Source organism: Triturus cristatus, chromosome 2_2, assembly GCF_964204655.1.
Source record: "Triturus cristatus chromosome 2_2, aTriCri1.1, whole genome shotgun sequence".
Classification (NCBI taxonomy): domain Eukaryota; kingdom Metazoa; phylum Chordata; class Amphibia; order Caudata; family Salamandridae; genus Triturus; species Triturus cristatus.
In genome coordinates this window covers 1122483285-1122503371 of record NC_140582.1, presented here as the reverse complement: position 1 = coordinate 1122503371, position 20087 = coordinate 1122483285, and positions in this window count along the sequence as shown.

Sequence of the window (20087 nt, the reverse complement as noted above, 5' to 3'; positions counted from 1 at the left end):
TGGATCAGTAATAAATTGGAGGTAACATTGATTCATCAAACCTATCTGCTTAGAAGTAGAACACTTGAGATTGGCTTCCTTTCACAAATGCTTACCTGTTGGTCCTGAAGTTGCTCCAGCAGTAACATGTACCCCACCAGCCTTCACTCTGCCATGGCCATTACACACTAAATATTATCTTGTGCTCACTAATGATGCCGTTTAGGGGTATAGGTGGATAGGATGGAGAAAAGGAAGGAAGAGATATTTGCTTGTGGAAGGCTCTTCACTGCTATCATGTAATGCCGTGATAACTCTTCTGTGTTGATGGTTCACATGCAACATAGATAGGATCGCTAAACAATTTCTAGCGAACATGCTACAGATGCCCAACAACCAGTGTGTACAAACATATCACATTAATATTTAAAGCACATAACACTGCTTTGTGTATCTGTCCACTCATCTGCCTATTCCTTTGTAATGTTGTAGAGTGCTAAGATTTTGGTATATGGCTCAATTTTTGACATTCACTTAGGAAATATCCTTCTGTCTTTTATCCTGATTGTTTCTTTCCAATGAAGTGTACTCACTCTTGTTCAGTTTGCAACACTGGACTATCCACGCGTAAAGTCAACTAAGTGTTTGCCTGGAATTGTTTGTCTAGTAATATGTAGGCTGAATATTCAGCAACATCTTAATGTATTTCAAATTGTATATAACTGAGATAAAACAATTCAGTATTCTATGTGCAGTGTTATTACCTTTGAAAAAAAGTCTGAGTTTCCGTGTTGTCTTTTATTCTTATTTTCTCATAGGTTTTCCAATAGATGGTGTCACCAAAGGTTTCAAGACACGATGGGCCAGATTTACAAATATGTTATGCAGCACAGCACAGTAACTGAAGTTGCTGCACTGCATTGCATGAAAGGGGGAATGCAAAACTGCACCATATTCGGTGGCGTAGTTCTGCTCTCTCCCTTTGATGGCACACTTTAGGCTGACTACTGCCACATCAGACACCCTTGCACCATGGTGCAAGGGTGCCTGCATTAAGGTCAGGGTAGTTATTCTGCTGGAAGGTGCACCTTCCTGCACAAAAGTTTTTTTCCTCTTTATGTATGGAGTACACATGCAAAGAAGAAATAAAGGTATTTTTTCCTCATTATTTCAGTCCCAGGCAGGTGCACCATTCTCCCGCACAAGCCATGTCTACTATTTTTTGTAAATATGTGTGTATGTGTCAAAATCCATAGGTGGATGCACATGAATGCCAACCACACACAGAATGCCTTCCTGGTGCAAAGTAATGTTACTTTTAATTTGCAAGCCAACACAAATTATCATTTGTGTTGCTTTGTAAATACCGAAATGGATTTTGCATCGGGCTGTGTTTTAAAAAAAAAACGCCAACCTGTTGGAAAATCGCTGAAAATCTTTCCCGATGTCAAGACTGGCCCAGAGATCTCCACGACAAAGTGCAGTTGGGTTCTCAACAAGATAGATGGATACCAGGCACTGTGTGGGGCTTTGAGTGTGTTTTAAACAGAAATGCCCCTAAAATGGCCACCTACCCTTGCAAGACCTCCTAATCTTGCAGACATCCCACAAGGACTAGAAAATCTCACAGAAGTTGGGATCAGAGCACCCATCATGTGATGTGAGGGCTGTTGTGGTAATTTTTGGCTGCAGCCTTACACTTTGTGGTGAGTTCCTCCTGAGAGCCAGGTGTGTCATTATATGTGAACTTCCGCCTATGTCCATTCAATTTATGGATTTCTGAAAAAAGGTAAGTGCAGAAAAATGTTGGCATTGCTGAGGATATCTGGTCAGACCGGAGCCAATGCTTATTGTGTTGGGCATACCACACCTTGCCACAGGGTATGGATGCGGTAAATCTACTGCACAAATAGTCAGATACAGAGTTTTCATCAATGGCGAATTTTCCACCTCGTTCTAAAATTGGACATTTTTCTGTTCTCCATTCTAAATCCGGTCGTACGGCTGATAGTTCATTCATGACAAGCTTCCCATGTAGGTCACTTATATTGGCTCGCTGGCTGGCGCCCCTACAACAGAGGTCCAATTAAAGTCCCAATGCTGGAAATATGTATATTTTTTCACTTGTTTTCCCATACACTGCAATTGGCCACGTATACTCTGAGATTACAGATCGGTCCCTTTCATTAGGAATGCTTGAACATATTGTTTTAACATCTGTTCCAACATTTTCACGTCACTCGTTTTAATGCCATGGGCCTTACTCAGAGGTGGGCTCTAAAAGAAATCGTCTGATTTGGTTAGGAAATTGTAAATACTTAATTGGCATAGGTAATTTTACCAGGGAATTTCCCATTAGGCTAAAAACCTCCAAATGCACGTTCTCCCAAATTGGAAGATTTTTCATTAAGCGTGTTCTTTTTTTTTAATGGACTTTTCGTTTTAAATATATTGCTCTTCAAGTTGTAGTTCTAAACACTTTCATCTTAGAAAGATGCAGAGTTTTCTTGATAGGTGTAGACAGTCACAGATCGCTTTATTGGAAGCTTGCACTCAAAATGTTCTATGTATTGAGCTGTTTTATGTAAAGCACCCCGCAGTCCCTACCGTTGAGGTCGCACTTTCAAATGCCATACATATCACAATAAATAAATACATACATGGATTGGCTAATAAAGCACAATTTAGAGACGCTGCAGGCTGCCTCAGTGGGGCCTTTGCCTCAGTGAGTTTTCCCTGATCACGTTATAAATAGTGCCACAGCCCTTGTTAATGGCCTCGGCCACACACTCCTCTTTGCCTATCGATTTCATTGACTGCAAAAGGTCATTTGCGAGGAAGGTTTTCCTACAAAATCTATTTCAAATTGAAATGAGATAGAAACAATACATCCCAGTAGGCATTATGGACACATAATTGGTTTGCTTTATGACCTCTAAGAAAAGCAGCAATAGCGGCATAACATGTTTTGTGTTTGTTGCTTGCACTGGTGCAAACTTTGGGGCTCATGTACAAGCCCCGCCCCATATTAAAAGTGCCGCACCAGTGGCGCAAGGGCCCTTTGTTTGTTACTAGACATGCATTACTGCTTGCTGGGGCAGCCGAGCATGGTGAGTAATATTTCACCGGATATTGGGAAGGGGACTGAGTACCATGATGCATGAGTGTTACCCATCCTGGAAGTATTCAGGTTATCAAGATGCCATTATGTGAGATTGGGATTTACTCCTTACCAGTGCTTAATTTGGGGTGGCAGTTGACAGTGGGGTCAACCAGCACTTATTTTTTTGGTCCAACACTTATTTTTCCTGCATCCGACATTTCTGGAGCCCAAGAGAGGGGAAAACACACAAAAGGGATAGACTAAGGAAGAGAAAGACGGAAAAACGTAACAAAGAAAGAAGGTAGGAGGTTGCAATAGTGAGGTAAAGGGGAAGGGAGTGTCTGTGATGGATCAAAGAGGCATGAGGTGGATTCCAGACTACGCAGCCCTGGTAGTCGCCGCTAACATCAGCGCGGACCGCGGGCTTCTGAGCGGAGCTTTAGGCACCGGCACTCATTATTTTACAAACTAAGCGCTGCTCCTTACCCTCTCTCGATGCTAAATATTGAGGGGCTTATTTATGAGCCCTTTGCGCCACCGTGATGCTGCGGCAGCATAAAAATTGCACCACATTGCGCCATATTTACAAAATGACGCATCTAAGCAGATGCATCACTTGTAAATCCCTGTGCTACATTATACCTGCATAAGGTATAATGTATGCAGAGTAGGCGCTCCCCAGCAGAAAAGACTCGTAGAAGTGTTGCAGTGAAATAGCTGAGATGTCACTACGCCTCTTCTAGGGCACCACTGCGTCAGGCCCTTTCACATGGGGCTTGCCCCATGTGAAAGGACACATTGCTGGAGTTGCGTCTGTTTTGAGACACACTCCAGCAATACGCCACTTTTGCGCCTACATATGCGTCAGGAATACTGACGTATCTGTAATCCTTGCGACATGGAGGGCCGTGCAGCGTATACGGCGCATCCATGGTGTCGCAAAGAGGACGCACTGAAAAGCGATGCAACACTTTTCATAAATGAGGCTCTGAGTTGTCAGAGCCCAGAATTGGTTGCATAAACTATGAAGGCGTTTGTCAAACAATTGAAAGCTGTGCCAGATACATGCAACATAAGGTAAAATAAAAGAAATATACGTATACTTTAATGAAATAAACAGTATTTGGCTACAAACAATTAAGCAATACGTGGCCGATAAACAGTAGGAGGGCTAAAAATCCATTAATGAATTGCATCTACCATGTCTGTAAGTAACGCGGCTGTCAAACCTGACGGTTCCACGCTGAGTAGCTTGCATTATGTTTAAAAAGTGCAGAAAGTCCTAAAAAACTATTGAATGTTTTAGTATTTGCTTAAAAGGCCGCTCTCTGCGGGCTGCAGCTGCCTGTCTCTTCTATATCTCACGAATCTGCAGGGATTTGTAAAAGTGTGCCAGAGCTGGAAGGCCGGGATGTAACTGTGAGAAGCAGCGGCGGCTCACGATCACTCCTGCCGAGCTGAGCCTGATGCCCCTGTGTCGGGGGACCATCAAATGAAATGTGGACCCACTTGCCCATAACAGCACGCTGCTTTTTTATAGGTAGAGCCTGCATTTTGTAACCTGTTTCAAAGGCACGGGGGAGAGAGAGCGATACATCACGAGCTGACTTGAATTTTGTTCATTTTTCAAGTGTTATATTGCATGACCCTCAAAGCTGCTGACTGCTGCTCTTTGAGGTCGTTTTCCCGCTCACCCGGCTCCCGCTGTATTTTACAGACAAAGCCACTTTTGATATTGTCATTCTTTTGTAATAATAAAATACAGGGGGCTCTGGCTTCCATAACTGGACATCGCGCAAGAACCACACTCCACGCTGTTACTTGAAGCGTAAAAGGCCATTTTATTAGGACATGGTTGCAATCATTTAAACTTTATTAGACAGTACATAAATGCAATAAATATACTTTCCCCAACCCATACCAACTCATTCTCCTTTCATCCATTCTCAAAACCATCTCACCTGTTAGACTCTTCCCCCATTCACTCGGTGACCTCCTTCCTCTCCCCATCACTTGCCCTCCAAGCATCCTCAGTGTAATTTCCTTCATTGGTCATTGCTTCCCGCGCCCGCTATCAGTCACCTGTGTACCGTTCTCCCCCCCCCGAGGGGTGGATCCGCCCGTATGTGACTACCCACCCCTCCAAAGTACCGTGACGCCTCTACTCTGCAACCTGCCCTAAACTGGCACGCTCATCCCAAAATCTATCCCAACCCTTCGCCTAATGTCTGTAGGGTGGGTGGGCGGACAAACTTTTCTCTCCCCCCAGTGGTGCTCAGGTGTCAGGAACAGGCCGGATACTCCTCTCCTGACACCTATATACCCTCCCAACTCCCGCCCCTCTACTTCCTACGATCCCACCCCCACCATGTCCTTCCGGTCGTTGCGCGAATTCCCCGGGGGAAGACTGGTCTGCGACCTTCACTTCCCCCAGGGCCCGCACTTCACATCACAGAGAATGGTTGCGTTGCAGGGCTGGCTGTGGTGCTGGTGCGACAATCTTTGTATGACCTCCTTCTCCATAGATTATTTCACTTCCACCCTCCAAAATGACCCCTCACCTCTCCATAGCTCCTCTCTCGCGTGCATTTCATTAGTATTAGACCACTATTCATACCAGTGTAGGGTGTCAACTCACTTTACATCACATGTGCATCACACAATGAATCACAGGTGTGTAAATCAGCCTATAGGTCAGTCAGTCAAAAGCTTTTATTTCGGTATAATACCATAAAAAGACATAAATACCTATTTACAATAAAAATGATCGAAATGTACATTTACATATAATATAATCCATCATAAACAAAACCTGTTTTACAGATAAAATTACATTAAAACACAATTAAAAGCATTACTAGGAGGGACGAGGTAAACAATGGCCCACATGCAGCAACACAAAAACCGGTCGCAAACGGGCAGATTCTCAGAATCTGACCGTTTGCTCCCGGTATTTTTGCATTTGGGATGCATCATCCCAAATGCAAAAATCGCAATTTAAGGAATCTTTAAATAGCGATTCCTTAAATTGAGATTGCATTTAAGGAATCTCAAATTGAGATTCCTTAAATGCAATGCATTAAAGTTAAAAAATTAGCGAATACGCTAATAGGGGGAGCAAATTACCATGAAGTTGAACTTCATGGTAATTTGCAAATACTTTGAAAAATGCACTTTTGTGCATTTTTCAAAGTGTCATGTTGCGCACACACATGCCCTTAGAGCATGTGTGTGTGCAACATATGTGCACATATCAATTTCAGGGGTGCAATAGGGTGTCATTTTGACACCCTTGCACCCTTGAAATTGCATGAGCAATTTGCGAGTACCTACTGGTACTCGCAAATTGCTCATGCAATCTACAATTCATTCCTATGGGCCAGGAGGCCCATAGGAATGAATGGGACGGCATTCCTTAATTGCTACTCGCAATTTGCTAGTTGCAATTAGGGAAAGTTAAGGAATCGCTATTTGAATAACGATTCCTACATGCATAGCCTTTTGCAATTCCTTATTAGCGAATCCTTATTTTTCGCTAATAAGGAATCGCAAATGGCATTGTTGATGCATGTGCCAGAATGTCCCTTCCCTGACTAATCTCATATCTAGACATACTTTCGCTACAGCACAAAAATCGTCTTTGGGAACAGATTATGACCTCACATTTTGTAATTTTTTACGCCTTGAAAACCACATGGAAAGAAGGAATCTAGCCGTCGCAAACACTATCATAGGGGTAGTGTCATATTTAAGAATTCTGAACACCTCCTGATAGTCCCTAAGGCCCCTGGACTTACAGAGTTGAATGATCCATTTTGTTCTTGCCTTGGTGTAGAGAGGGCAAAAAAGGACAACATGCAACTCTGACTCGCGGATATCAATACATTCTGGACAAGAGCTCGTGGGACAAGGCACACTAGACCACCTGTGGGTAAGAGCCCTCAGTGGTAACGAGCCGTGTCTGAACTGAATGTATAGTTTCTTGGCCAATGGGGGCTGGATAACATCCAAGAAAGTTTCAAAGTGGGGACTAATCTTAATGTCCAAAAAGGTGTTGGTGAGCCTACCCAAGGAAGAATGTAATAAAGTTTCCTTTCGATACTGCTGTAAAGCCACAATCAGTGATTTCTTAGTTAGCAAACGGCAAGACTCTTCAGGTGCCAACCACAAGTCCCCCTTACCTAAGACATAGCAGAGGTTCTTAACATACATCAGCCATGGTATTTTCCCCAAGTTCCCTCTTGACAGGAGATCACCAAGATCCTGCCTATAGCTCGCAAGCTCGGGTGTTGACCAGAGTCATCTCCAATACAGGAGTGGGTGGTTCAAGGCGATCTCTTCAATAGGAACTAAACCTAAATCCCATCTCAAGGGGATTAAGGGGGTACTCGTAGGTAATTTCAGAAGTCGCCTAATAAAGGAATTCTCGGTTGAAGTTAGAGGGGCGATACTACAGTGGCCCCAAAGCTCTGCGCCATAAAGCGCACCCCCTCTAGCTTGGGATTTATAAATTTCCATAGGGGGGGCCCATGGGTTTAGAGGAGGTGTTATTAAAAACCTTTAAAATACCCCCCAACTTCAAGTTGGCCTTCGCCATATGAGACCCCCATTTCATTTTATCATTAAGAGTTACCCCCAGATAATCAAATGTGGATACACGATCCAACTCTATACCTTCCATCTGGGGATGAGGACAATTGGCTGATCTAGAGCTGAAGACCATAAATTTGGTTTTAGATAAATTCAATTCCAGATCCCTTATTTTACAAAAGGAGCAAAATGCCTCTAGTGAACGCTGGATGCCCATAAATGATTTTGACAATAAAAGCGTGTCATCCGCGAACATTAGGGCAGGTATCTTACGCCCCGCTAACATTGGGGAATCCAGATTGGTAGCACACAATAAGTGCTCAATCAGCCCATTAATAAAAAGGGAGAATAGTGTTGGAGCCAGAACGCATCCCTGCCTCACACCCTTTTCGACCGGAAAAGGACCCGAAATTTCCCCACATCTCCCATATCTCACCCGTGCATAGGTACCCTCATGCATACGTTTAAATAGATGGCAGAGATAAGGGGGAGCGCCCATCTCCAATAATAAAGCCCATAGTTTCTCCCTTTGGACCATGTCAAACGCGGACCGAAGGTCCGCAATGATCATATACAGATTGCCAGCACCCATAGAAACCGTCTTCCAATAGACCAACTGTAGCCTGAACAGTTGATCAATGGTTGAGACTTTTGCTCGAAAGCCCGCTTTAAGAGAGGTTAAGATTTGATGTTCCTCCATCCAAATCTGTAATCTTGTTAAAAGCATGTGGGCAAACAGTTTCTGTAGAACATCAATCAGGCTTATGGGGCGATAATTGGCCGGGTCCAAAGGGGAGGATTTTTTGTGGATGGGTATAATTTCAGCTCCTAGCCAGGTGTGGGGAATCTCAAGGCCCTGCAGGATAGCATTAAAATAAACCCGAATGTAAGGAGCCCAGATTTGTATTTCACTTCGATATAGATCACCTGGAATCCTATCGAGGCCCGGGGCTTTCCCCACAGATAGGGTATTAAGAGCCAACTCAATTTCCGAAAGGGTGCAGGATTGACTCTCCAGATCCACATGTTCCGGATAAGCCACAACAATATCATTTGGCTGGGTTACTAGGTCTAATCCACTATCGGTATTACTAAGCGAATAGAGGGGCTTAAAATACTCAAGCCAAACCTCCTCGCTAAGATTAGGAATGATAGCAGAAAGACTTTCTGCCGAACCAGCTCGAACAAGATTCCAGAATGCCCTAAAATCACGAACTTCTAATGCTAGCTTCATGCTTAACCACCTTGAGTCCTCCCACTCGGATTTTGCCTCTTTTATCAGGTTTTTGTAGTAGACCCTCGCAGCTCTAATGCTTGACTGAGTACCCTCTTTTACTTCCCTGATCAAAGCAGTCTTGGCCAACCTACAACTTTTATTATACCATTGATCATTTCTAGGAGTCCTTGGCCTCTGTGTGGTAAAGCTGTAAAAGTAGCCAGCCAAACAACCGAGAAGTTTATTATGGATATCCTGCAGGTCCGGGAGATAATGCTGAAAAATATCTCCATTGGGACTCAAAAGGTGGGAAACTTCCGCCAAAGAGCAGGCAACGCTGCGGTATAGTGTCACTGTCAACCCTAGGTATAACAGAGAAGGCTCCTAGATAGCCCCAGAATTCGACATTCACCAAGATATAATCGATTGTTGAGCAGTTCCCGGGTCTATTAAAAGTATAGGAACCCGGGACATTGGGAAGAAGTCTGCCATTACAGGCCCTCAAGCTATGAAGAATAACTATCTTATTAATCTCAAGGGCCAAAGGCAATAAACGTTTTTCTGGGTACATAATACAGTCTGGGATTTTATCATTTTCATCCTCATCTAGGGTGGCTGAAGGGATCCCAAGAAGGGGTTCAAAATGGCAATTAAAATCGGCACCTATAATTTTGTGGGACAAAGGGGGGAGAGAATGTAGAATGGCATCTAAAGGACCCAAAATCGATAAACCCAGCTGTAGAGGATAGGGACGCAAGTAGACATTAAGTACTACCAGCGAATATCCAGCGGGGAAAGTAAGTACTAAACATAAAATATCAGGGCACTGTGTGTCTATGATCTTAACTGAACAACCTAGGTGGGTGGCAACTAGCCCCGGCTCTAATAACCCTTGAGTGGAGCTGTTGCTTTGAGGGGATAGGGGGATAGAAATTACTCCTATCCCAGTTCCATGTGCCGGATTAGGGAGGGCCACCTCCATAGTACAGCCACCCTTTACCTGGCCCCCTTTCGCATACATGTGCGTTCCTTCGGTGTGCCTCAGAGATAATGGTCAATCCACAAAGCTAAGTACATCAAATGAGTTGGCGACCGGAATATTATAATGAGATTGGTGGGTGACTTGATGAAAATAGGGTAGTTCCATGGGGCTTGGAGCACAAGGGTGCATATAAAAATACCCCAAGTGACAGGTATCAATAGAGCCTATTTTCGCCGTCCCTCCAAGATCCATTATGTGGCCAACTACTCTCGGGTCCCTGAAGTTGATTAGGACACAGTCCCCACCAATATCTTTAGGTCTGGTCCCCAACCAGCAAACTCTACGTACAAAGAGAATCTCCCCCCGACCTACTCCATTCAATGGTCTATATTTAGTTAGCCAGTGGATGACTTTATTTTTTAGTTCATATGTTTCAACCCTATCACTCAATATTGGAGGTACTCCCGTGAGCACCGCCACATAGGGTGAAGCCTCGGGGGGGAGCTGCGGATAGGGAGGAGATTTAGCCAAACCCGTTATGCCTGAATTCACAGCCGGATTTGGTTGCAGCCTACCCACCCCCAGGCTCCGTGTACCACAAGCCTTGGTACTGGGAGGTTGTTCACAAGAGGCTGAACCAATAGGAACTCGAGACGTGTTGGAAGAAATAGTTATGCCAACAGGTCACAGAGAACGCGTCCCGCGCTTCGGGGGCACCTGGCGGCCTTTAGAGTGTTCCGGCGCTACCAGGCGCCGTCACCAGCAAGCTCCGAGAGCTGGGGATGCTGGGGGATGTAGTTCTCGTAGGCCGTTCCCCTCACGGCAACGAAGTTCGTGGGCTGAGTTGAAATCAAAGAAGACCCCCAGCGCTGGCCGTTCCCCTCACGGCAGGTAAGTATATCAGGGGTTATGCCAACAGGCCACAGAGAACGCGTCAGCCTATAGGAAATATTACATAAAACAATGAGGAATACAAGCTTTAGAGATCACATGCCATCCATACTAGTAAGCAGTATATTTTAAGAGTGTTTGGACTGGAGAAGCACAAACTCAGGATTTAAAATGTACCTCAGTGGTTGGGGTTGGCTTTATTAATAAGGTCAACCTAAACAAACCCTTTTTAGAAACATTAGTATAATAAAAGATTGGGGGAAAAACCAACAAATTCCAAACTATGTGATGCAGTTTGCTGCAGCTCTTTGATGACAGTTCATGGGTCAATGTGTTTTATATATATATTATATAGATATAGATAGATATAGATATATATACGCATATACAGTAACAAAAGGATGAATATGACAAAAGCAGTAGCCCACTGAGCTATACACATCAAATGCAGTTCTATGAGCTGCATGGTACACATTTTTTGCAGGAGGCATATTAACCCTCTGCGCTACTTTAGGATGAGTCTAAACTCCTACTAGACAAAACTCCGATCTCTCTCCAGCAGGAACATTAAATGCCTTATTACGAGTTTGGCGGTCCAACCGACTGAAAACAGAATCCGCACTCGCCAGTAGCCCACAATGCTGGCGGTCTATACAAATTGACCACAGTGCCAGCGGTGTGGATGCGGAGGTCTTGGCACAGTGGGCAGTACGTTTTCAGAATATATCAAAGCCTGTGTGTGCATTTAGACCGCATATGTGTTGGGTGCACACATATGCATTACACATTTGGAAATATACCATCTACTCATTGCCGGAGTCCGGCCCAAATGTGGCCAGTCCTGGCAATGGGTATATGGTACAAAAAGGACTCACCTGCAGATCATTGCAAACAGGGTTGTAATTCTTGGTTTGAAGATCCTGCTGTGAAGGAGGGACCTGAAGAAAGGGATCCACATTGGTCTCTGGCTGGAAGGACAGGAAAGGGCTGAGTAAGCACCTCAAATCATTCATTTCCACCACCTTGAAGCAGGCGGTAGGAACGCTGCAGTCAGCTCGTGGAAAAGGCAACTCGTAATACGGACGGTGGTGGAGCCCCCCTGTACCGCCTTATGGTGGCTGCCTTTCTGTGACCCGGAACCCTGCCATCTGCTAGCAGTCTCGGTGGATCTGCCACCGCTTCGCAAAGGTAATCAGCCCATCTCGTAATATGCCGGTGGGACCGTTAAGTTCTCCACAGTCCGACCGCTACCGCCGGTACCGTGGTCCATAGACCGCCAAACTCGTAATCAGGCCCTAAACCACTAGGATTATCTTGACATTTTTATTGTTGCCCGAAAACTGCTGAACATACAAGGAACTCTGCAGCAGGTGCTTTTAAACCCATGATATTTCTAAACACAGCACACCCTCAAAGTGAGCCCCAGGTGCAGCAGTATCAATCCTACCACCCTAAAGCCTAGTTGTGTCTAATTCAGTCTGGATTAACCAACATACATTGCTTGTTGCCAGAGCATGGGTGTCCATTGGAGGTCCAGGAGGGGCTACCCACGTAAGATAAATTTACAGATCAGTAATATTAATGGAAATGATTCCACAGTAAATTGTTATTGGAAACATTTTGCGAGGATAAGGTTTCATTTGAAGTACATAATTATACATCACAGATTTATGAATAAACCTGTCATACCAATGCCTAAATTATGTAATGATTCCTTCAGTGTGATTCACATTAGGGTAGCACTGCCATTCAATGGCCATGCCCCATCTGCTGCACACACTGTGTTAGCATGCAGAAGAACCATTAGAGTCTGATTGATCAACACTTTGTGCCAGTGAAGTGTCACAGAAGGTGACACAAACTGGGGCAAGGTGTGGATTTGGGAAATAGAAAGCAGCCTTAATGTAAAGCAAAGAGAGCTATGCACTGCTTGTTCTACTTACACATTAAAGGAGATTCTCATAGATTATAGATCCACCTGTGCCTTGTGACTCAAAACCCTATCTACTAACAGTTATACACCAAAATGTTACACCATCAAGGCAGACAAAACATTTGTTTTTTGCTTCACACCTTTCATACTTGCATGTGTGCAGTGCAGTATGTATAAGCATAGTTTTTTTACTGGAAGGACAAAACCTATGCTAGAAATTTCACATACACCCTTGCACTATGGTGTGCGACTGGTGCGAGGCAGTTTAAAGTGTGCTAGTGTTAGGGGAGAGAGCAGCAGTGCAATAGCTTACTGTATATGATGCTGTATTGCTCTCTCCCGCCCACACAACACAGTGCAGCAACTTTGGGTGCTACGCTGCATTGTGTGATTTCTAAGTACATTTGTCCCATAGTGTGCTTTCACGAGTGGCAGTCTCACTGGTAGCTCTGTGAATATATGCTCAACACACCTGTCATAGAGGTAGGGTCCTGAGGATCTCCACGTAGATGGATACCGTTACTGATTGTACGCAAACTTAATGATATTGTGTTCCCCACTCATTAATTAGGTTTGGAGGGTGTCCCGGATCTGAACAAGAGTCTATGGCCTAAGTTGTCTAGAGGAGTGCCTTCCTAATATTGATAGCAGACAACACATCAGGCTACAAGTGGTAGTGTAATCTCCTTGGTACTCTAGATTATGCAGCCATCTCAGGAGGAATTTCCCGCAATTGATGTGCTTTAATGGGGACAACTATCAGTGAAAATGTAATTTCCAATTTCCCTGTAAACACCCCTTTACAATAGAAGTGCTACACACTCACTATAAGAGCTCCTGCATTACAGTAGGTAATTAAAGAATGTGTAAAGCCATTTCTTCTATTTTTATCATGATTCATGACTTGAAGAAAGCGTGACGTAAATTCATCTAGATATACTTATCATTATGATTATTATTATTATCATTGTTATTAGTATTATTACTATTGATAATAACAATAATAATAATAATAATAATACTATTATTTTTAAGTTCAGAAATAAGTTTATTAAGGGAAATGCAAATCTCAATACAAAAAGCAAAATAGCAGTACATAGTCACATGAATCACCTTTTGAATACAAGGAGAACATAAGTGTGTATAGAATGAAAACTGGTCTGTCCAAAAGAAAAGGATTAAAAAAAATATATATATACATATATACAAAAACAGCAATAAAAAAGGTAGGGAAATTTCAAATCACAGAATACAGAAACTATGATGAAAGAGAAGAATAATTTTGCAAGTAAAATGTACAATAAAAGAAAGTCATGGAGGTTTGGAAACTTCTTGTTGTACAGGAGTTAAAGAAGAGGAACGTTTAGCACTAGCTTCAATGAATGTTGAAAAAGGTAACCATAAATACAGACATTTTGTTGCCATGGTAATAGGGTACACAAAATCTGTATCCAGTCTATGATTATAGCAAATAGCATACCACCAAGCTTGATAGGATAATTTGGTAAAATCTTTCCAATTTTTAATAATCTGCTGAAAGGCAACCGCCAATATTAGATCTACAATTTTTGTGTTACAAGTGTGGTCTGACCACACCAGGGATAAACTTCCCAGAAATACATTGGAAATAGAGAAAGGAAAGTTGGAATGAAAATTACATTGATTTGGGCCCACACCTTTTTCCAAAAATCATGGACAAGTTGGCATGTAGAAAGCAAATGATGAAAGTCTGCAAGAGGGGAAGAGCATGACCAACAATCGTCCAAAACACCAGCAAGTCTTTTATGCAGAGCAACTGGAGAAAGTAAAGCTATTATATATAAAAAAGAGTGTCTGTATGGTATTGGCAGCTCTCGAAGATTTTCTGATTTTACTTCATATCCTGTTCCAGATAATAGTGGACGAGCTAACACCTAGATCTTGTTCCCAGGAGAGTTCTGTCTTAGATTTTCCTCGTGTAGTACATGACAATTGTAAATAATTGTAAATGGCAGAAGCTTTGGGGTTGACGTGTAATAAAGTGTGTTATCTATCAATTGAAGAAGTGACAGGAGCAATGGAGGAGCTTGGATGTATGCATCGGGTGTAAGCATTCAAAATAGCTTGTTTTAAAAGTGTATATTTAGATTGAAAGGATGTTGGTAAGTCAAACACTCTTTTAACCTGTACAAAAGACATGATCTGGTCTTGTATATATAATTGATGTACCCATATTAGACCTTTTTGTCTCCATGACTTCCAATAGAAAGGTTTATCACGGATCAATATCATGTTGTTATGCCATATCGTGGAATTAGAGAGGAGAGTCTCACTTATAGATTCTGTTGAGCGTGTAGGTTGCAGAATCTTGGAGGTATATTTAATTATGGGGGTCGAAAGGTGTTGTGGTTTACGCGAAAATAAGAGATACTCTTGAAAGGAAAAAGGGGAGAGGAAGGAAAGTTCAAGTTTAGCCCATAGTGGATGGTCATCAGAGGAATGTGAAAGCCATCTTGATGATTGACGAAGCAAAAAGGATTTTTGATATATAGGAAAATGGGGAAATTAACACCTCCTTCCGATTTTGGACGAGTCAATTTTGATTAGGACATAGGAGATTTTTTATTGCTCCATAAAAAAGAGGATAACAAGGAGTTTATTTTCTTGAAGAATTTTAAAGGAATGGACAATGGGGTATTAGAGGTCGTGTAAAGAACTATGGGGGACAGCATCATTTTAATAGTATTGAGACAGCTCCACCAGGATAAGTAATGAGGGTGCCATTTAGCGGTTAAGGATATATTCTCTGTATACAATTATCCATACATCTTGAAATTATGTTTGAGATGGAGGGAGTGAAATGAAGACCCAAATAATTAATATATTGAGGACACCATGCAAAGGTTGAGAGAGCAAAATCATCTCTAAAAGTATACTTCGTTAGGGGTAATATTTCACACTTATCTTTCTTTAGTTTATACCCAGATACGGCTGCAAAGGAATCAACTTCATGTAGGAATGCAGGAAGAGAAGATTGGGGTTGTGAGATGAATAATAGTATATCATCAGCATATGGTGGCAGTTTAATGTGAGTATCATGGAAGTTAAAACCATGAATGTCCTTGTTTTGACGAATTTGCAAAAGAAATGGGTCTAAGGCTAGGTTAAAAAGAAATGGGGACAAAGGACATCCTTGGTGAACGCCCCTACCCAAATTTAAAAAAGAGGATGTAGTGCCATTAGCACACACTGTTGCTTTGGGGTTAAAGTATAGAAGTGAGATTAAGGAAATTATCTTAGGTCCAAAGCCAAACCACTTCAGAGTTTAGAAAATGTATTCCCACTCCACTCTATCAAACACTTTTTCAGCGTCCAGTGCAATGGCAGCCCAAGGATGCATAACATGTGATGATTTAGATAAAATATAAAAAAAAATAGACGGATGTTATCTGTGATAAAAGGCCCCTTAACAAAACCTGTTTGATCTAGTGCCAACAAGTCAGGCAAGTGGGAATCCAATCGAAAGGCCAAAGTTTTTGAAAAGATTTTGTAATCCACAATAACTAAAGATATGGGACGGAAATCTTTACAATATCTCAAGTCTTTCCCCTCCTTGGGTATAAGACAAATGAGAGCTTCAGAAAAAGAGCATGTAATTTGGAAATTAAAAGAGAATAAAATGTGTAAAAAATTGAAGTGTAAAGCCATCCGGGCCAGGGGCTTTATCTTTTTTAAGTGCCAGAAGTGCAGTATGGAGTTCCTTTTGTGTGAGGTCAGATTCTAAATTGGAAAGGTTTGATTGAGCAGAAGAAGAAGGCCGGCGGATGCCAGACAGGAACTGAGAGATATGCTGCTCTGTAGGAGAAGTCTCTGATGTGTAGAGCGTTTTATAAAAATGAAAAAATTCATTTAAGATTTCGTCTTCTTTATTTTTCAATACTTGCTGTTCATCCATGATAGATTCTATGTTGAGCTTGTTATGTTTGACTTTTAAATAATTGGCTAAAACCTTGCCGGCCCTATTCCGCCCACCATAAAACTTTGCGCTCAATTTTAGTAAATAAGTAGATGCATTATTCGTTGACTCCCTATTAAATTGAAATTTAACATTAATAAGTTCCAACAAACAATCTTTTGATCTAGAGGATTAAAAAGAGTGCTCAAGTTTCTTTATCTTGGCTAAGAGAGACGTAGAAAGTTTATAGTGAAGAAGGTCCAAGCAGGTAGGTTGTAATTCAGAAAGTTTTATTTCATGTAGATAACAAGTAGTAAGTCCATAGCATCAAGTAGGTATGTAGTAGATCAGAGCCCCACCAGGAGCTGCCTGTACATTCTAATGAGTCAGAGCACAGGCACTGGCATAGCAGGTCTGGTAAAACACCTTACAATATAAGATGCAGGATACTACATATCCCCTTTCGTTCTAACAGAAGCATTAAACCAATAAGTGAATAACAAATAGCGAGAGAGAACCAAGGAAGAGATAACAAGGAAGAACAGCAGAGGAACAGAAACAACATCAAGGAAAGGAGTAAGCAAAGCAGCGCGAAGAGACAGGTGGAAGAAAACAAGGAGGAACAAGAAGAAGAGGAAGGGAAGAGTTAAGCGGAGACGACAGAGATAACCCAGACTCACGGACATAGAAAAGGTGTAAGGAAAAAACAAGTAAACAGAAGATGGAAACAACAAGGGGCAGAAGGACACAGACGCACCAAAGACTAACCCCCGAACGCACCCACTGGCTAGGCAGGCAGGAAGGGAAGAAAGAACAAGGCACGACGGAAAACGGACACCAGCCTCCACATAGACACAGGAAAGAGGGAGTGACAGATTACCTCCTTAACAAGGAAGGAAAAGAAAGAAAATTCGAACAAGAGAAGGCTGGAGGCAAAAGACGACAACAGGAAGTATGGATCCAAAAACCAAGGATGACAATGAGAATGACACCGCGAGGAAAAGTGGACGAACAAGAAAATGGAGAAAGGCAAAGTAGATACATACAATATAACTAATATTTCCCCCCATTTTCAATAAACAATAACAATACGATGTGAGTGTAACACTGCGTTATACAAAACGGCAAAATTACAGAATGTAAAAGGACAATATCAGCCACTGGGACTGAAACCCATGATCGTCCTCTACTCCTATGCAAGAGTGTGAGGGGCACTTTGAATGGGACTGTAACCAATAAGATGCCCTATGTAGGGAGACTGAGTAAATGTAAATGGGTAAAAGACCCATAAAATTGTGCCCTGTGTAAGGGTACTATGTAAATGTAAAATGGGACTGTGACCCATGCAATGATCCTCTGTGTAAGGGTAAAAACTGTACGTAACGGTACCCTTAGTAAGGGTGGAAACCATGAGTGGCCTGTGTAGGCAAATGTATGTGGTATAATAGGGCTGTACCCATTCCCTTCTCTGTGTAGAGTTGCAGATGGTGTAAAGGACAAATACTAACTAAACACTGAAACCAAGAATGTGAATAGCATGTGTAATGGGAGTAAACAGAGATGTGACCCAAAGACAGGAATAAAGTCAGATAATAGCTGAAACACCCATCGTCATCCCCCTTGTGAGAAAGTGTAAAATGTACATCGTAAAATGAAAAGTGAACTCCTGAAGATGACTGCCAACAGTCCTACTGTCGTACTTTAATATTCGGGACCACGTAGGGGACAGGGCCCTACCCCTGTCTATCTTGGTATTAGCAAACCGCAAATGGTAAATGCGGCATGTACGAGTGCTTTATATATCGTTCTAGCTATGAATGCACTGTGTACACGTTATTCTGCTTCACTACGCGGGTTCCATTTTGGAAGCAGTGGCCATCTTGTCATTGCCCTCACGTAGGCTATAATGGAGTAAATACGGGCCTCACAGTACATGGGCTTCTCCTCTGACTTCTCTGTGACCTGGGCAGCTGGCTCTGCTGCCCCAGGTCAAACTGGTCTCACGAGCTCCCCTTCCTCCGTCCACCTGTGATTAGCATCAGGGCTTGACCCGTCATAAAACCCTTTCATTCTACACAAACCTCCGGCTAATCTCTTTCACACCTGCTTGTTCCTGCTTTATGACTTGTTTCCCAAAACAGGAGATGCTCATGTTTATTGGGGGGTCTATTGACATCAAATGTGGGATCTGAACCTTACTGTGTAAATCATTGTGGGCTGGCCGAACTGGAATGTGGGATGGTCATCATGACTCTGCCTTTTCTTTGTAATGTACACTTGTATATTGCCGTATCATAAAACCTAGGAATGTATGCTTGAGGCAGGGAAAAGTGTATTTAAGATGAAGTCCGTTTCTATGATTTTCAGCAGTCTCCTGAGAACATACACGCTGTTGTACTTCTAGGATACCTGTAATTGGTCTGCAGCCAATAAACGAATCTTTGACTTCACCCAGAAGACTCTGTGTTTCTGTAGGTCTGGAACAGGGTGAACCCAGAAGTCATAGGGTGTGTGCCCCTGCACCGCTGGGACTAAAATACCCAGTACTTCAGTTTGGCGCCCAACGTGGGGCTCGATTTCAGCGGTACCAGTCCAAGCCAGAGGTTCGTGAGGAGCTTCGTGTGGAAGTTCCGGAGGAAGGCCGCCACTTCATCGACCCCTGCATGTCGACGTGGTCCGAAAGTCTTTTCTGCGAGGTTCTCCGCGTCCCGACGTCTATGAAGGACTGCTGCCCTGATTAATCGACCTGTTTTGGACCCTTGACCAGTTTGAGAGAGCGAAACAATCGAGAGAGTCTTCTGGTGACGCCATCGATCGACAATATTCAGTTAAGTATAAGTGGAGCGTCTCCCATTTGTTTTTGGTATCCTTCGGGATCGTTTGATTTGGTAATTTGGTAATTTGGAGTTTGCAAACGCCAAAGCCAGAGGACTCGTGTATTCACGAGACTATCGTAATCGATAATCCTTTGACGTTTGGATCTAGACTAGTGAGCGAAGATGCCTGGTTCTGGAATATTTGGTAGATTATTCTGTTTGGGTTGTGGAAAAGATTTCCAGCTAGAGGAATCATGTCCGGTTCCTCCGGTTGGAACTCCAACTTATGAGCTCTATGTAAAACATGGCGTAGGCCCCATTGCATATAACGAAGTATGGATCCACTACACTAGGAAAGACGGTGTTTTAAAATGGCCCCAAAATGGCAGTTTCGATACCGATATTTTAGATAATTTGGAAATTAAATTGTTTAAGAAGAAAGCCCGGCCGGCGATGTTTGACTCTTTCCGCTTATGGCGAAAGGAAGCTAAACAAAAGGAAATTAAGTTAGCGAAAAAGAATAAAAGAGAGAGAGGTATGACAGTAATGCAAGCAGCTGTACAATTTAAAGACAATGAGGAGGAACAGATGAATGAGCAATTGCACAACCAGCGTAAGTTAGGGATTGACAAATGTTACCCAG